At 36.8% G+C, this 17,094-nt stretch overlaps 1 long non-coding RNA gene across 2 annotated transcripts in view; it reads right to left on the bottom strand.

Annotated features, from left to right (window-relative positions):
• Positions 1 to 1,434: 1,434 nt before the first annotated feature.
• Positions 1,435 to 17,094, bottom strand: part of LOC123568069 (uncharacterized) — a 90,565-nt gene continuing 74,905 nt past the window's right edge. For both annotated transcript variants that reach the window (XR_012421159.1, XR_006691298.3), the window contains exons 2-3: positions 2,853 to 2,957; positions 1,435 to 2,312 (exon numbers count right to left, since the gene is read on the bottom strand). This is a non-coding gene — a long non-coding RNA (uncharacterized lncRNA). The remainder of the gene's footprint in view (positions 2,313 to 2,852; positions 2,958 to 17,094) is intronic.

Genomic DNA, 17,094 nt, shown 5'->3' with positions numbered 1-17,094 from the left:
ATATTAATACCCTACAAAAGGAATGCATTCCTTGGGGGAGGTCTATCAATGGCTGCTCTGGGAATATCTGTCCTATGCGGTTGAGATAAGGAGTGAGATATGTCCTGGTCTCCTGCAGTACCCTCAGGCTTACTAGGATGGGGAAACTCCATTCTGGTAAATTTTTGGTCAGACCAGTTCTTTGCTCTTGAACCCTGTTTTCTGTTGTTTAAGATGTTTATCAAGACAAGACATGCACCACTGAACATAGACACTTATTAGGAGTTCTGCATTTTGGCCTTTGTCCTGTTTCCTCAGAAGCATGTGATCTTTGTTCTGCTTTTTGCCCTTTGAAGCATATGATCTTTGTGACCTACTCCCTGTTCATACACCCCCTCCCCTTTTGAAATCCTTAAAAAAAACATGCTGGTTTTGAGGCTCTAGTGGGCATCATGGTCCTGCTGATATGTGATGTCACCCCCAGCGGCCCAGCTGTAAAATTCCTCTCTTTGTACTCTTTCTCTTTATTTCTCAGCTGGCCAACACTGATGGAAAACAGGAAGAACCTATGTTGAAATACTGGGGGTGGGTTCCCCTGATAGATGGGCTTTCACTGTGTTAGTCAGGATGGTCTTGATCTCCTGACCTTGTGATCTGCCCTCTTTGGCCTCCCAAAGTACTGGGATTACAGGCATGAGCCACCGCCCCCAGCCTACTATTAATTTTACAGAGAGTTACTAACTACTCAATGTTTAGACTTGAGTCTAAACTTAGATTTAGATAAGGCTCATGCATTATTTTTCCATTGCTTAAGCTATTACTGTCACCAGTTTACTATTGCACAGATTCAGGCAAAGCTGGAATGTAAAGTTTGCTTTCCTTTAGAACATTCTTTGTAAGCTGATATTGGAAAACCAGGCAAGGTTTGCTTCTAGGTCTCTTTGACTTTCTTCTCTCTTTAGGGAAGAGGGAAGTTATAAAAGCAACCATTAATTTTGATGGAAAAGAGAACAGCTTTCAGATTGGTACCTGAAAGGAGGAGGCAATATTTCTCCTTCTTTGTAGAAGTAGTTTCCCCTTTACTTTGACAAGCTCTCCTGATGTGCATGGCTGGAACTTTTTCTTAGATTATTTCATGTTCCTACAATAGGTTATGACAAGAATCACTTAATTTAAACTGGATTCAATTTTTATTTACAATAAGCAAATACAAAAAGAGCCTAAATGAACCACCTAATTATTTTCCTTATTTATTCATTTTACAATAGTAATAAGCTAGCCATTGACAGGGGAAAATATTTACCGACCATAGCTGGGAAAGGTAGTCAAACTTGGTTGACTCTAGGTTTTTATGATGAATGGACAGGTTAAAGTGTCCCTTAAGTCATCACTAGTGGGAGTCACAAAATGGAAATTATAAAATATTTCAGTGCAAAAATAAAGTTAAAACTTATTGGAAAAGTGTAAAACAATATTTATTTAACATAATAAAACCAAGCAACTCTATTTTCTAAAGACTTTCAAGCTAGGGAGACATTTATTGGGGATTTTTTGGTAAAAGATCATTTCATCTAGGCAAGAGTTTAAGCAGCTTTTATCATATGATGAGAGTGAGCATAGCTTAGCTTTTCCACACCACACCATTTCCCAACAATAAAGTCATTGATCAGGTACCAGGATAACAGGATTAACCAGACTCTCCCACTTGCCTCAGTTACTCGTATATTAATATATAGGACAGAAACTCCCAAGAATGCTACTATTTCTCAGATGAAGTCTCAATAATGCTGCTTTAAGGAGATGATGAAGATGAATACATAATAATCATTCACATTTACATGCCATGTTAGAATTTTTATTTACTTGTTTGTGTTATATAGAAAATTACCATGACTGAGAAGGTGGTCAATCTGGGTTGCCTATATTATGAAGTTTCTATTATGAATCAGTCTGAGAAGATTTGAGGCCTATAATATTTAAACATTTAAAAACACAATAGATGTTAATACATTGTTTTATTTCATTGTAATCCTCAAGTGATTCCATGAATAAGAAGAGTAATTATTTTTATTCTCATTTTATAGATGAGGAAAATGAATTCCACAGGGCATAGGTGATTGGGCAAAGGCTGTATAAGTGAATGAGGAAACAGGAAACTGAACTTTCCTTTGTTGATCCCAAGGCCTCAAGTTCTTCTTTTCTATACCTTTGATTGAAGGTGACATTCCCGATCCACCAGGAAATGGGCATGAATGCTGAGCTGTTCCTGCAGAGGTCACGTGTTTGCTAGGGTCTAGTCATACACTCTCCCAGCTCTCCTGGTGACCATTTGCCTATAATGGTGAGGGGACTGAATATGTTAGATTGTGGTCTAAGGTAAAGAAACAGAGAAAGGCTGATGCTCAAACAGGGGAGTAAGCGCACGAGCAAAAATCATGCTAGAGAAAGTTGTGATCCAGTTTAACAATTCAACACTTCACAAGCATGTGCTGTGTGCCAGGACCACTGCCAGGAGCTATTAATAGAGATGAAAGGCACAATTTCTGCTCTGGAGAAACTCACAGTTTGGAGGGGTAGATAATTAGAAGACAGCGTGACAAATGCAGTATGCAAAGGGTGTTGTGGGAGCCCACAGTTAGAAATCTATACTCCAGCTGGAGCTAGGGAATAAGACTGGGGGAGGGAACTAGGAAATGCTTTCCAAAGAGTCAATCTGAGAAGAATCTTAAAGAAGTAGAAGTTAGCCTAGCAAAGGAGGAAAGGAAAAGAATGGACAATTCATATACAAAGGTGTGGGAGCAAGTGAGAGCACAGAAGATTCAAGCAGGTACCAGTCGTATTAGTCTGTTTTCACACTGCTGATGAAGACATACCTGAGACTGGGTAATCTGTGAAGAAAAGGAGGTTTAATGGACTCACAGTTCCTTGTGGCTGGGAAGGCTTCACAATCATGGTGGAAGGTGAAAGTCACCTCTTCCCTGGAGGCAGACAAGAGAAAATGAGAACCAAGTGAAAGGGGGTTTCCCCTTATCCAACCATCAGATCTCATGAGACTTATTCACTACCACAAGAACAGTATGGGGGAAACTGTTCCCATGATTCAGTTTTCTCCCATCAGGTCCCTACCTCCCTACCACAACACATGGGAATAATGGGAGCTACAATTCAAGATGAAATTTGGATGGGCACACAGCCAAACCTATCACCAATGCATTCCTGGTGGGCTTGGGATATGGAAGGAGATGAGGCTGGAAAGAGACAGAGTCAGATTAAAAGTGGTAAAATGCCAGATTAAGTCAGGAGTTGGTACTTTATTCAGCAGACAAGGGAGAGCAACTCCAGTGTTTTTTTTTTTTAATATGGGTAAAATTCATATACCATAAAATGAATCATTTAAAAGTATACATACAATTCAGTGGCTTTTTGTACATTCCATGTTGTGCAACTACCATTTCTGTCTAGTTCCAAAACATTTAATCAACTGAAAGGAAACCCATCAAAAAGTCACTCCCATTCTCATTTTTCCTCAGCCCCTGGCAACTGCTAATCTGCTTTCTGTTTCCAAGGATTTCCAATCTGGATATTTCATATAGACATAATCATACAATCTGTGAACTTATATATCTGCTTTTTTCACTTAGTATAATGTTTTTGAGGCTCATCCATGTTGTACCATATATCAATACTTCATTCCTTTTATGGCTGAGTAATATGCTATTGTATGTACCACATTTTGTTTATCCATTCAAGAGGTCATGGACATTTAGGTTGTTTCTACCTTTTCGCTACTATGAATAGTGCTGCTATGAACATTTGTATACAAAATCTTGTTTGAATACCTGCTTTCAATTATTTGGGTATATAATTAGGAGTACAGTTGGGTCATGTGGTAATTCAATGCTTAACTTTTTGAGGAACTGCTAAACTGTTTTCCACAATGGCAAGGATGATTGTAAATTCCCATCAGCAATGTACAAGCATTATCCCTAGCCCTGTCAATGTGTGTCATTTTTCATTTTAAGAAATTATATGGGTGTGAAGTGCTATCTTATTGTGGTTTTGGTTTTACATATCCCTAATGATTAGTGATGTTGAATAACTTTTTACATACTTCTTGGCCATTTTTATGTCTTCTTTGAAGAAATATCTATTCAAATTAAATTGAATTTTCTATTTGTTATTGAGTTGTAGAAGTCCTTTGTTAGCCTCTCATCACATGTGTGATTTGTAAATATTTCCTCCCATTCTGTGGGTTATCTTTTCACTCTTTTGATAGTGTTCTTTGATGCACAAATGTTGTTAGTGTTCATAAAGTCCAGTTTATCTACTTTTGTTGTTGCTTGTGCTTTTGGTGTCGTATCTAGGATCCATTGCCAAATCCAAGTTTATTTAGGTTTACCCCTATATTTTCTTCTAAAAATTTTATAGTTTTACCTCATACATTTAGGTCTTTAACCCATTTTCAGTTAATTTTTATATATGGTGTGAGGCAAGAGTCCAACTTCATTGTTTTGCATGTGAATATCTAGTTCTCTAGTCTTATATATTCAAGAGATTATTATTTCTCCATTGAATGTCTTGTCATCAAAATCAATTGACCATACATGTGTGAGTTTATTCTTCATTCTCAATTCTATTCCATTGATTGATATGCTGTTTTGATTACTGAAGTTTTGTAGTAGTTTTGAAATTGGGAAGTGTGAGTCCTCCAACTTTGGTTTTCTTTTTGAAGATTGTTTTGGCTATTGCAATTTCATTGGAATTTTAGGACCTTTTCCATATCTGCAAAAAAAAAAAAAAAAAAAAAAAAAAAAAGACTGCCAGGACTTTGATAGGGATTGCATTGAATCTATAGATTACTTTGGGAAGACATTGTTTTCCTGGTTTTCTTTAGTTCTTTGTTATCTTTTTGGTGTTATCTTTTATAAACATATTTAAGACAGTTGGTTTATAGTCTTTGTTTAGTAAGTCCAATTCCTATGTCTTCTTCCTCAAAAAGTTTCTATTAATGTCTTTTTTCCTGTGAATAAACCATCCTCTTTTGTCTCTTTGTATGTCTAGTATTTCTTTTTTTTGAAAATTCAACATTTTGAATATTACAGTGTGGCAGCTCAGAAAATCAGATTATCCCTATTCCCTGGGTTTTGGTGTTGCTGGCTGTTTGGGGTTGTTGTTGTTTGCTTGTTCAGTGACTTTTCTAAATTATCTGTACTAGTCTGTTCTTGCACTGCTAAGAAGAAATACCTAGTTTTACCTCATACATTTATATGTGTAATTTATAAAGTAAAGAGGTTTAATTGGCTCACAGTTGCACAAGCTGTACAGGAAGCATAGTGGCTTCTGCAAGGCCCCAGGAAACTTACAATCATGGCAGAAGGCAAAGGGGAAGCGGGTATGTCTTACATGGCCAGAGAAGGAGCGAGAGAGAGAGAGAGAGGGGGGAGGTGCACACTACACACTTTTAAACAACCAGATCTCATGATAACTCATTCACTCACTATCAAAAAACAGCACCAAGGGGATGTTGCTAAGCCATTCATGAAGGACCACCCCCATGATCCAGTCACCTCCCACCAGGCCCTACCTTTAACATTGGGGATTACAGTTCAACATAAGATTTGGTGGGGACACAGAACCAAAGTATATCACTATTTTTATAAATTCTGTATTCTTTGTCATGTTTAGCTACTGAAATCTGTATTCTATTAACTTAGTGGCCATCTAGTGTTTTGACAGAGTTTCCCTAAATGCCTGGAGTCAACAAAAGAAAAAAAAATACTTTCCCAATCTTTGCAGACAGATTGGCTGTCTGTGTAGCATGATATCAGAGCTAAGCTAGACCACTGTGTGTGTGTGTGTGTGTGTATAATGTGTGTATATATATACACACATATATATAATGTGTGTGTGTATATACACACACACACACACATATATATATACACACATATATTCAGCTATTTGAAGGGGGAGAAGCCTAACCTCAAAATAGCAGATGAAACCAGTGACAAAAGAATATGGGAGTAGTATAATAGTTTCCAAAGAAAATCCTGGAGTCATGCATGCCAAAAGAGTAGTCAGGAGATAATCACACTGAGTACTGAACAAACCTGGAAGAACGTTTGGCTTGACTGGAAAGTGTTGTTTAAAAAGATTGAGTTGGAATGGGTTTTAAATGACGCTCTTGCAAGACTGAGTTGATTATATTTTCACCTTTAAAGCAAATTTTACATCATGTAAATAAAATATACCTGGACACACACATACACACAAACTTAGCAAGAACTAAGAAAGAAGATGCTAGAACTCTAAAATAAATATAGGCTACAGGAGAGGGATCAAATAGCCCTCTAGGGATTGTAAAGGAGAAAAGCAATTATTCTTTACTTTCTTAAGCTTAATGACTATGGCACTGCAAATTAAACTGGCAAAAGACAGATTAATAGAAAAAAGACATACAAGTTTTATTTAATGTTAATGTTTTATTTTTGTGTGTACACAGAAGTCTTACAGAAAAGAAAGTGAAAATCCCAAGAAGCAGTTAGGCCTGACAGCTTATATACCATTTTAAAAAAGAGAAAGAAATCTGTGAAGAAGTGACAAGACAAAGAAAAAGGTTTTGTCATTTCCATGACCTTGTTTCCCAATAGCAACTGAAAAAACAAAAGGCACAAAGATCATTATTGCTTTATTTCCATCTTTAAAATAACATGCAAGTACTTTAATTATGGAACTTAGTTTCAATCCAGAACGTGACATGGAAGAGACTAAGGAATGTGATTGTTAGCTCTGCAGCCCCTGGAAATAGAAACACACATGAGAAGAAGTGGGGATGGATAGTAAGGATCAATTGACCCTATTCAGGCCTGCTGTAGTTGAGACATGTCTTATGTTTTCATTTGTTCTTTTGATTAGCAGTTTTATAACACCAAGGTCAGAATTAGAAAGGCAAGAACCTTACAGATCATTCCATGCCAACCCTTTAATTTTGTAGACTATGAGGAAACTGAGACCTAGAATATTTAAGTGACCTGCTCCAGATCCCACAGATAATTAATGGCAAATCTTAATTCCTTGTCTAGAGCCTTTTCATTTAACTAATTTGTATATGTCTTCCTATGTTCCAAAGAGAATCTAAAGTGGCCTACAGATATAAAAAACAATACAGCAGAATAAAATTAGAAAAAAAGTATAAAATATGAGACACACAGGAGGGAAGGGAGCATCACACCAAGGAGCCAGGACTTCGGCACATAAAAGTGGATAATTTAGACCCCTGAAGAGAACGCAAAGACTCATTCTGGGATTGAATATAATTTTAAGGTGTTTGGTTAATGAATTTAACCTCAATTTTTGTATGTTAAAAAGAGTTTCTTTATATTTTAGCACAAAAATAATAATTCCTTAGTTTAAAAAAACCTTAAAAGAATAGTGATTTTTAAAAGGTAGTTTTTGTTTTTGTTTTTTTTAAACACAGAGAAACCAAAAGGCTGACCTGCAGAAAGGTTAGGTGGCTGAGGCAGTAGTGATTTTTTCCATTGAGGTGGTAACATTACCTTTAAGGGGTTGGAAGAGGAGATGCCAATATCTGGAATTAACATAGGTCAGCATTTCACAGTCAAGGGCTATCTGTGCGCATATCAGAACTGCCAGCTGAAGGCTGCGGAGATGATCTGGGAGGAAGTGACATGCCAAGCAGCAGTTTGATTTCATGATTAATTTAAAATTGGCAAATAAAATTGCCTGTCAATAGCCAAATAACAAAAATAGAAGGAACTCCAAGTATAAATAACTAGCTTTGTGTTTCTCTACAATATATTTTGGAAAATTAATATATTACAATGAAAATTACAATGTATTTTGTATTTTGGAAGTTAATAACTTCTTTTCTTCTTACCACCTAGCTCCCTCCACGTTAATATTTTTTTCCCCTAGAATGCAATTCGATGTTCTCTCCAACCTGTTCTAATTGCGATTAAAACCTGGGGGAGTTATCTTTTCAAATGCCAGAAAATAAGTTAGTGCCCAAGGGAATGGCAAAGCTGGAAATGTGATGTGAGTAATCACCAAACCAGCTTTTTCTCCTCCAGAACAAAAGAAGGTCTGGGAAGATGGTATCATTCACAAATCTCACATAGGAAGCCCTGGTGTTCATTTTCCCAAAAAAATAATTGTTCTGCATTCTTTGGGTCATCTGACAAACTGCTTTCTAGTGTATTGATTTGCTGCCACACTGAAAAACTAATAAATCAATAGCCAGCTTTGTTTATAAAGAGGGAAAAGTAGTGCTCACTTGAGGAACCACATAAGACTTTAGAACAGGGATTAAGTCTTGAAATAAAGAAAAATAACAATAATGCATTTGGGAGGACCTTTAATGACCCAAGAAGAAGGCCAAATAATAAGAATTGGAGAGACACTTACATACAATTAGTCCCAGGCCAGTCTCATTTTGCACAGGTTGGTATTGCAGGCAAGATGCTACGAATCCATAGATATACTGGAGTAGTGGTCCAAGAACCAGATAAGATGGTCAGACATGGTCACTTGGGTGAGAATGGTGAGTTCATGAAAGCTAATGGCATAAAGAAAGAAGTAGCTTTGCCATCAGAGAGGCATGATTCTGAATCCCTGGTCTGTTACATACTAACTGAGCTTGGCTGAGCAAGTAACTTCAACTTCCTGAGTGTCAGTTTCCTCATCTATAAATCTGAAATAATTCCCCTCCACATGCTCTTACAAACATAATGCAATGTTTCAAAAGTGACTGGTACATGATAGTTGATAAATAGTAGTGATTATTGTTAACAAGGAAACTTTTTGAGGCATGTGACTAGATCAGGAAAGAATAGGAAGCGGGTTGAAATTTTTGTTTTTTGGGTCAATTGAGCAATTTCTGGATTACAGAGAAACTCTTAACTCAAGATGGATTAAAGACCATAAAAACCCTAGAAGAAAACCTAGGCAATACCATTCAGGACATAGGCATGGGCAAAGACTTCATGACTAAAACACCAAAAGCAATGGCATCAAAAGCAATGGCAGCAAAAGCCAAAATTGACAATTGGGATCTAATTAAACTAAAGAGCTTCTGCACAGCGAAAGAAACTATCATCAGAATGAACAGGCAACCTACAGAATGGGAGAAAATTTTTGCAATCTATCAATCTGACAAAGGGCTAATATCCAGAATCTACAAAGAACTTAAACAAAATTACAAGACAAAAACAACCCCATCAAAAAGTGAGTGAAGGATATGAACAGACACTTCTCAAAAGAAGATATTTATGTGGCCAACAAACATATGAAAAAAAGCTCATCATCACTGGTCATTAGAGAAATGCAAATCAAAACCACAATGAGATACCATCTTATGCCAGTTAGAATGGTGATCATTAAAAAGTCAAAAAACAACAGATACTGGAGAGTATGTGGAAAAATAAGAATGCCTTTACACTACTGGTGGGAGTGTAAATTAATTCAGCCATTGTGGAAGGCAGTGTGGCAATTCCTCAATGATCTAGAACCAGAAATACCATTTGATACAGCAATCCCATTACTGGGTATATACCCAAAGGATTATAAATCATTCTACTATAAAGACACATGCACATGTATGTTTATTGCAGCACTATTCACAATTGCAAAGACTTGGAACAAACCCAAATGCCCATCAATGATAGACTGGATAAAGAAAATGTGGCACATATACACCATGGAATACTATGCAGCCATAAAGAAAGATGAGTTTATGTCCTTTGCAGAGACATAGATGAAGCTGGAAATCATCATTCTCAGCAAATTAACACAGGAACAGAAAACTAAACACTGCATGTTCTCATTCGTAAGTGGGAGTTGAACAATGAGAACACATGGACACAGGGAGGGGAACATCACACACTGGGGTCTGTCGGGGAGTTGGGGGCTAGGTGAGGGATAGCATTACAAGTAATACCTAATGCAGATGACAGGTTAATGGGTGCAGCAAACTGCCATGGGATGTGTATACCTATGTAACAAACCTGTACATTCTGCACATGTATCCCAGAACTTAAAGTATAATAATAAGAAGAAAAGCATATGGTAAGTTGCTAGAGTCACTGGAGGGAAGTCAATTGTTTATTTGGGGAAAATAGTGTCCGATTTGTCAGGAGAAAACAATTTGACATTTGTGGGAAATGTGAGAAAGGTCAGGTCAAAATATAAAACTATGGAAATTATTAACTGGATGAGATGGGGTGCTTGGTGGTATGTGGGGAGTTGTGAAATAAGTTGTCCTTACATAATTGGAGATAGGTGGGTAAGAAATGGTATATCTAGGCTGGATTTCAGGGATTTGTATCATTCTTTGTGAGGGAAATTACCATTCAAAATGACATTAAATATTTTTGTAAGCAAGTATTCTTTCTGAATAAAGCATAAAGAAAAAAAAAAAAAAAGAATATTGACAATCAGTTTACCAAGGAAACTGGGGAAGCTGAAATGTTAGGCCAGGTAAGAAATTGAAAACTTCCATTATCTACTTGCCAGTTAAGCTGTCTAATTCAGGAGGAAATGCATCAGTGAGGTTTTAGGATGAGACAAATGAGTAATTCTAACAAAGGGGAATAACCCCGCATGGCATAAAGTGTTTACGTCATGAACAAGAACTGGTTTAGTCAGGTATGCATGCGTGATCCTTTAGGTAATCATAGCACAATTAAGTCCAACATTTTAGCAAGGTGAAGTAAAGCCAAAGACACCTATTTAAATACAACTCAAGCACATATCAGAAATGTTGGCTGTAATGGATTTTAAAATAACTTCTAAAAAAGCCTAGAGGCTAACTAAAAACATTAATGCAAATACATGAAAATTGTTTGCCAAAAATAAATCAAAATGTCTAGGTATTAGGAGTGAACTAAAGATTAAGTAACTAAATAAATAATTTTAGAAGCACATTGCAAAGTTTTCTGAAATCAGTAATAATGAGATTATTTTTAAATATATCAAATCACAAGCTATGTAGATACAGAAAAGTTATATTGTGGATAAAAAAGAAATAATATAGATCCAATGAATTCACTTATTCTCTTTTTCCTGATAAGAAAAGTCATCAGCATATAAAAAAGAATTCAGAAAAGACAGATTTTTCTCCCTTTTTCTGACTTTTTATTACCTGAAAAATTTGAAAACATTTCAAATTTGTAATGAAACCCAGTTTTAAGGAAAATTGCTTGAAAAAAGTTCCATAGCTTTTTAATTTTTTTATTTCAAAGAAAGATGTTAGAGAAAGATGTTAAGGCTGAACTCCATTTCCAAATTAATATTGGAAGCAGATAGTTGTGAGTTATGAAGGAAAAAGTGAGGGCACAGCAAGATCACTGGAAGTGGCTGATACCCATCCAAGATCTTCTAATGGACTCCAAACAGGGCTATTGTTCAAGACATAACAGCTGTGCATTGGGCCACTGTGGCAGTGGCTGCCGTGTGACTCCAAACGCTCTGGGGGTAGTGGTTAGAACCCGCTGGTAAGCCTATAAAGTCTGTGATAAAAGATGAGATTCCAAATAACCAACAGGTGAAATATTTTGGGGGTTTCTGGCAACAATGCTAGTACAGAGAAAACTGTGTCTGATTAACCTGCTAGTTATTTCTAGAAACAGTTATATTAAATTTTTTTTTTCAATCGTGAAAGCAATATATCCTCATTGGGAAGCAAAGGAAATACAGAAAAGTATAAAGAAGACAATAAAAATCAGTTATCACCATCCCATTACTCAGCAATACCCAAAAAATGTCTTGAAGTATATGCTTACAGTTTTTCTCCATACACGTTTTCTGTCTTTTGTAAATTTTGTATAAAAATAAGACAGTACTATTTTGTAGTGTATATCTTTCACATAAAAACATACAAAACGCAAATCTTTCCATATCAAAAAATACATAGATTTTTTTCTAATAGTGGTATTGCTTGGATATTACGTAGTTTATGTAACTAATCTTCTATCTTTTAAATATGTAAATTATTTCAAGTTGCATAATTTAAATAAATTATTTACTTTTAAAACCAGATATTTGGCATTCAGTATATTCTTTTTTTAAAATTATACTTTAAGTTCTAGGGTACATGTGCACAACGTGCAGGTTTGTTACATATGTATACATGTGCCATATTGGTGTGCTGCACCCATTAACTCATCATTTACATTAGGTATATCTCCTAATGCTATCCCTCCCCTGCCCTCCCCAAAATAGGCCCCGATGTGTGATGTTCCACTTCCTGTGACCAAGTGATGTCATTGTTCAATTCCCACCTGTGAGTGAGAACATGTAGTGTTTGGTTTTCTGTTCTTGCAATAGTTTGCTGAGAATGATGGTTTCCAGCTGCATCCATGTCCGTACAAAGGACATGAACTCATCCCTTTTTCATGGCTGCATAGTATTCCATGGGGGTATATGTGCCACATTTTCTTAATCCAATCTGTCACTGATGGACATTTGGGTTGATTCCAAGTCTTTGCTATTGTGAATAGTACCGCAATAAACATATGTGTGCATGTGTCTTTATAGCAGCATGATTTATAATCCTTTGGGTATATCCCCAGTAATGGGATGGCTGGATCAAATGGTATTTCCAGTTCTAGATCCTTGAGGAATCGCCACACTGTTTTTCACAATGGTTGAACTAGTTTACAGTCCCACCAACAGTGTAAAAGTGTTCCTATTTCTCCACATCCTCTCCAGTACCTGTTGTTTCCTGACTTTTTAATGATTGCCATTCTAACTGGTGTGAGATGGTATCTCATTGTGGTTTTGATTTGCATTTCTCTGATGGCCAGTGATGATGAGCATTTTTTCATGTGTCTATTGGCTGCATGAATGTCTTCTTTTGAGAAATGTCTGTTCATATCCTTTGCCCACTTTTTGATGGGATTGTTGGTTTTTTTCTTGTAAATTTGTTTGAGTTCTTTGTAGGTTCTGGATATTAGCCCTTTGTCAGATGAGTAGATTGCAAAAATGTTCTCCCATTGTGTAGGTTGCCTGTTCACTCTGATGGTAGTTTCTTTTGCTGTGCAGAAGCTCTTCAGTTTAATTAGATCCCATTTGTCAATTTTGGCTTTTGTTGCTGTTGCTTTTGGTGTTTTAAACATGAATTTCTTGCCCATACCTATGTCCTGAATGGTTTTACCTAGGTTTTCTTCTAGGGTTTTTATGGTTTTAGGTCTAACATTTAAGTCTTTAATCCTTCCTGAATTAATTTTCATATAAGTAGTAAGGAAAGGATCCAGTTTCAGCTTTCTACTTATGGCTAGCCAATTTTCCCAGCACCATTTATTAAATAGGGAATCCTTTCCCCATTTCTTGTTTCTCTCAGGTTTGTCAAAGATCAGATGGCTGTATATGTGTGGTATTATTTCTGAGGGCTCTGTTCTGTTCCATTGGTCTGTATCTCTGTTTTGGTACCAGTACCATGCTGTTTTGGTTACTGTAGCCTTGTAGTATAGTTTGAAGTCATGTAGCATGATGCCTCCAGCTTTGTTCTTTTGGCTTAGGATTGTCTTGGCAATGCGGGGTCTTTTTTGGTTCCATATGAACTTTAAAGCAGTTTTTTCCAGTTCTGTGAAGAAAATCATTGGTAACTTAATGGGGATGGCGTTGAATCTATAAATTACCTTGGGCAGTATGGCCATTTTCACAATATTGATTCTTCCTATCCATGAGCATGGTATGTTCTCCCATTTGTTTGTGTCCTCTTTTATTTCACTGAGCAGTGGTTTGTAGTTCTCCTTGAAGAGGTCCTTTACATCCCTTGTAAGTTGGATTCCTAGGTATTTTATTCTCTTTGAAGCAATTGTGAATGGGAGTTCATTCATGATTTGGCTCTTTGTTTGTCTGTTATTGGTGTATAAGAATGCTTGTGATTTTTGCACATAGATTTTGTATCCTGAGACTTTGCTGAAGTTGCTTATCAGCTTAAGGAGATTTTGGGTTGAGACGATGGGGTTTCATAAATATACAATCATGTCATCTGCAAACAGGGACAATTTGACTTCTTCTTTTCCTAACTGAATACCCTTGATTTCTTTTGCCAGCCTGATTGCCCTGGGCAGAACTTCCAATACTATGTTGAATAGGAGTGGTGAGAGAGGGCATCCCTGTCTTGTGCCAGTTTTCAAAGGGAATTTTTCCAGTTTTTGCCCATTCAGAGGGTTTGTCATAAATAGCTCTTATTATTTTGAGATACATTCCATCAATACCAAATTTATTGAGAGTTTTTAGCATGAAGGGCTGTTGAATTTTGTCAAAAGCCTTTTCTGCATCTATTGAGATAATCATGTGGTTTTTGTCTTTGGTTCTGTTTATATGCTGGATTACGTTTATTGATTTGCGTATGTTGAATCAGCCTTGCATCCAGAAATGAAGCCCACTTGATCATGGTCGATAAGCTTTTTGATGTGCTGCTGGATTTGGTTTGCCAGTATTTTATTGAGGATTTTTGCATTGATGTTCATTAGGGATATTGGTCTAAAATTCCTTTTTTCGTTGTGTCTCTGCCAGGCTTTGGTATCAGGATGATGTTGGCCTCATAAAATGAGTTCGGGAGGATTCCCTCTTTTTCTATAGATTGGAATAGTTTCAGAAGGAATGGTACCAGCTCCTCCTTGTACCTCTGGTGGAATTTGGCTGTGAATCTGTCTGGTCCTGGAATTTTTTTGGTTGGTAGGCTATTAATTATTGCCTCAATTTCAGAGCCAGCTATTGGTCTATTCAGGGATTCAATTTCTTCCTGGTTTAGTCTTGGGAGAGTGTAAGTGTCCAGGAAATTATCCATTTAGGTTTTCTAGTTTATTTGCATAGAGGCGTTTATAGTATTCTCAGATGGTAGTTTGTATTTCTGTGGGGTCAGTGGTGATATCCCCTTTATCATTTTTTATTGCATCTATTTGATTCTTCTCTCTTTTCTTCTTTATTAGTCTTGCTAGCGGTCTATCAATTTTGTTGATCTTTTCAAAAAACCAGCTCCTGGATTCATTGACTTTTTGGAACGTTTTTTGTGTTTCAATCTTCTTCAGTTCTGCTCTGATCTTAGTTATTTCTTGCCTTCTGCTAGCTTTTGAATGTGTTTGCTCTTGCTTCTCTAGTTCTTTTCATTGTGATGTTAGGGTGTCAATTTTAGATCTTTCCTGCTTTCTCTTGTGGGCATTTAGTGCTATAAATTTCCCACTACACACTGCTTTAAATGTGTCCCAGAGAATCTGGTATGTTGTGTCTTTGTTCTCATTGGTTTCAAAGAACATCTTTATTTCTGCCTTCATTTCGTTATGTACCCAGTAGTCATTCAGGAGCAGGTTGTTCAGTTTCCATGTAGTTGAGTGGTTTTGATTGAGTTTCTTAGTCCTGAGTTCTAGTTTGATTGCACTGTGGTCTGAGAGACAGTTTGTTATAATTTCTGTTCTTTTACATTTGCTGAGGAGTGCTTTACTTCCAACTATATGGTCAATTTTGGAATAAGTGCAATGTGGTGCTGAGAAGATTGTATATTCTGTTGATTTGGGGTGGAGAGTTCTCTAGATGTCTATTAGGTCCGCTTGGTGCAGAGTTGAGTTCAATTCCTGGATATCCTTGTTAACTTTCTGTCTCGTTGATCTGTCTAATGTTGACAGTGGAGTGTTGAAGTCTCCCATTATTATTGTATGGGAGTCTAAGTCTCTTCGTAAGTCTCTAAGGACTTGCTTTATGAATCTGGGTGCTCCTGTACTGGGTGCATATATATTTAGGATAGTTAGCTCTTCCTGTTGAATTGATCCTTTTACCATTATGTAATGGCCTTCTTTGTCTCTTTTGATCTTTGATGGTTTAAAGTCTGTTTTATCAGAGACTAGGATTGCAACCCCTGCTTTTTATTGTTTTCCATTTGCTTGGTAGCTCTTCCTCCATCCCTTTATTTTGAGCCTATGTGTGTCTCTGCATGTGAGATGGGTCTCCTGAATACAGCAAACTGATGGGTCTTGACTCCTTATCCAGTTTTCCAGTCTGTGTGTTTTAATTGGAGCATTTAGTCCATTTACATTTAAGTTTAATATTGTTATGTGCAAACTTGATCCTGTCATTATGATATTAGCTGGTTATTTTGCTCATTAGTTGATGCAGTTTCTTCCTAGCATTGATGGTCTTTACATTTTGGCATGTTTTTGCAGTGGCTGGTACCAGTTGTTCCTTTCCATGTTCAGTGCTTCCTTCAGAATCTCTTGTAGGGCAGGTCTGGTGGTGACAAAATCTCTCAGCATTTGCTTCTCTGTAAAGGATTTTATTTCTCTTTCACTTATGAAACTTAGTTTGGCTGGATATGAAATTCTGGGTTGAAAATTCTTTTCTTTAAGAATGTTGAATATTGGCCCCCACTCTCTTCTGGCTTGGAGAGTTTCTGCCGAGAGATCTGCTGTTAGTCTGATGGGCTTCCCTTTGTGGGTAACCCGACCTTTCTCTCTGGCTACCTTTAACATTTTTTCCTTCATTTCAACTTTGGTGAATCTGACAATTATGTGTCTTGGAGTTGCTCTTCTCGAGGAGTATCTTTGTGGCGTTCTCTGTATTTCCTGAATTTGAATGTTGGCCTGCCTTACTAGATTTGGGAAGTTCTCCTGGATGATATCCTGCAGAGTGTTTTCCAACTTGATTCCATTTTCCCCCTCACTTTCAGGCACACCAATCAGACGTAGATTTGGTCTTTTTACATAATCCCATATTTCTTGGAGGCTTTGTTCATTTCTTTTTACTCTTTTTTTCTGTACACTTCTCTTCTCGCTTTATTTCATTCATGTTATCTTCAATCACTGATACTCTTTCTTCCAGTTGATTGAGTTGGTTACTGAAGCTTGTGCATTTGTCACATAGTTCTCATGTCATAGTTTTCATCTCTGTCAGTTCGTTTATGGTCTTTTCTGCATTGATTATTCTAGTTATCCATTCTTCCATTCTTTTTCAAGGTTTTTAGTTTCTTTACGCTGTGTACGTAGTTCCTCCTTTAGCTCTGAGAAGTTTGATTGACTGAAGCCTTCTTCTCTCAACTCATCAAAGTCATTCTCCATCCAGCTTTGTTCCGTTGCTGTCGAGGAGCTGCATTCCTTTGCA

The sequence above is a fragment of the Macaca fascicularis genome, chromosome 12 (genome assembly GCF_037993035.2).
Source record: "Macaca fascicularis isolate 582-1 chromosome 12, T2T-MFA8v1.1".
Classification (NCBI taxonomy): domain Eukaryota; kingdom Metazoa; phylum Chordata; class Mammalia; order Primates; family Cercopithecidae; genus Macaca; species Macaca fascicularis.
This window is presented reverse-complemented; position numbering and strand designations above follow the sequence as displayed.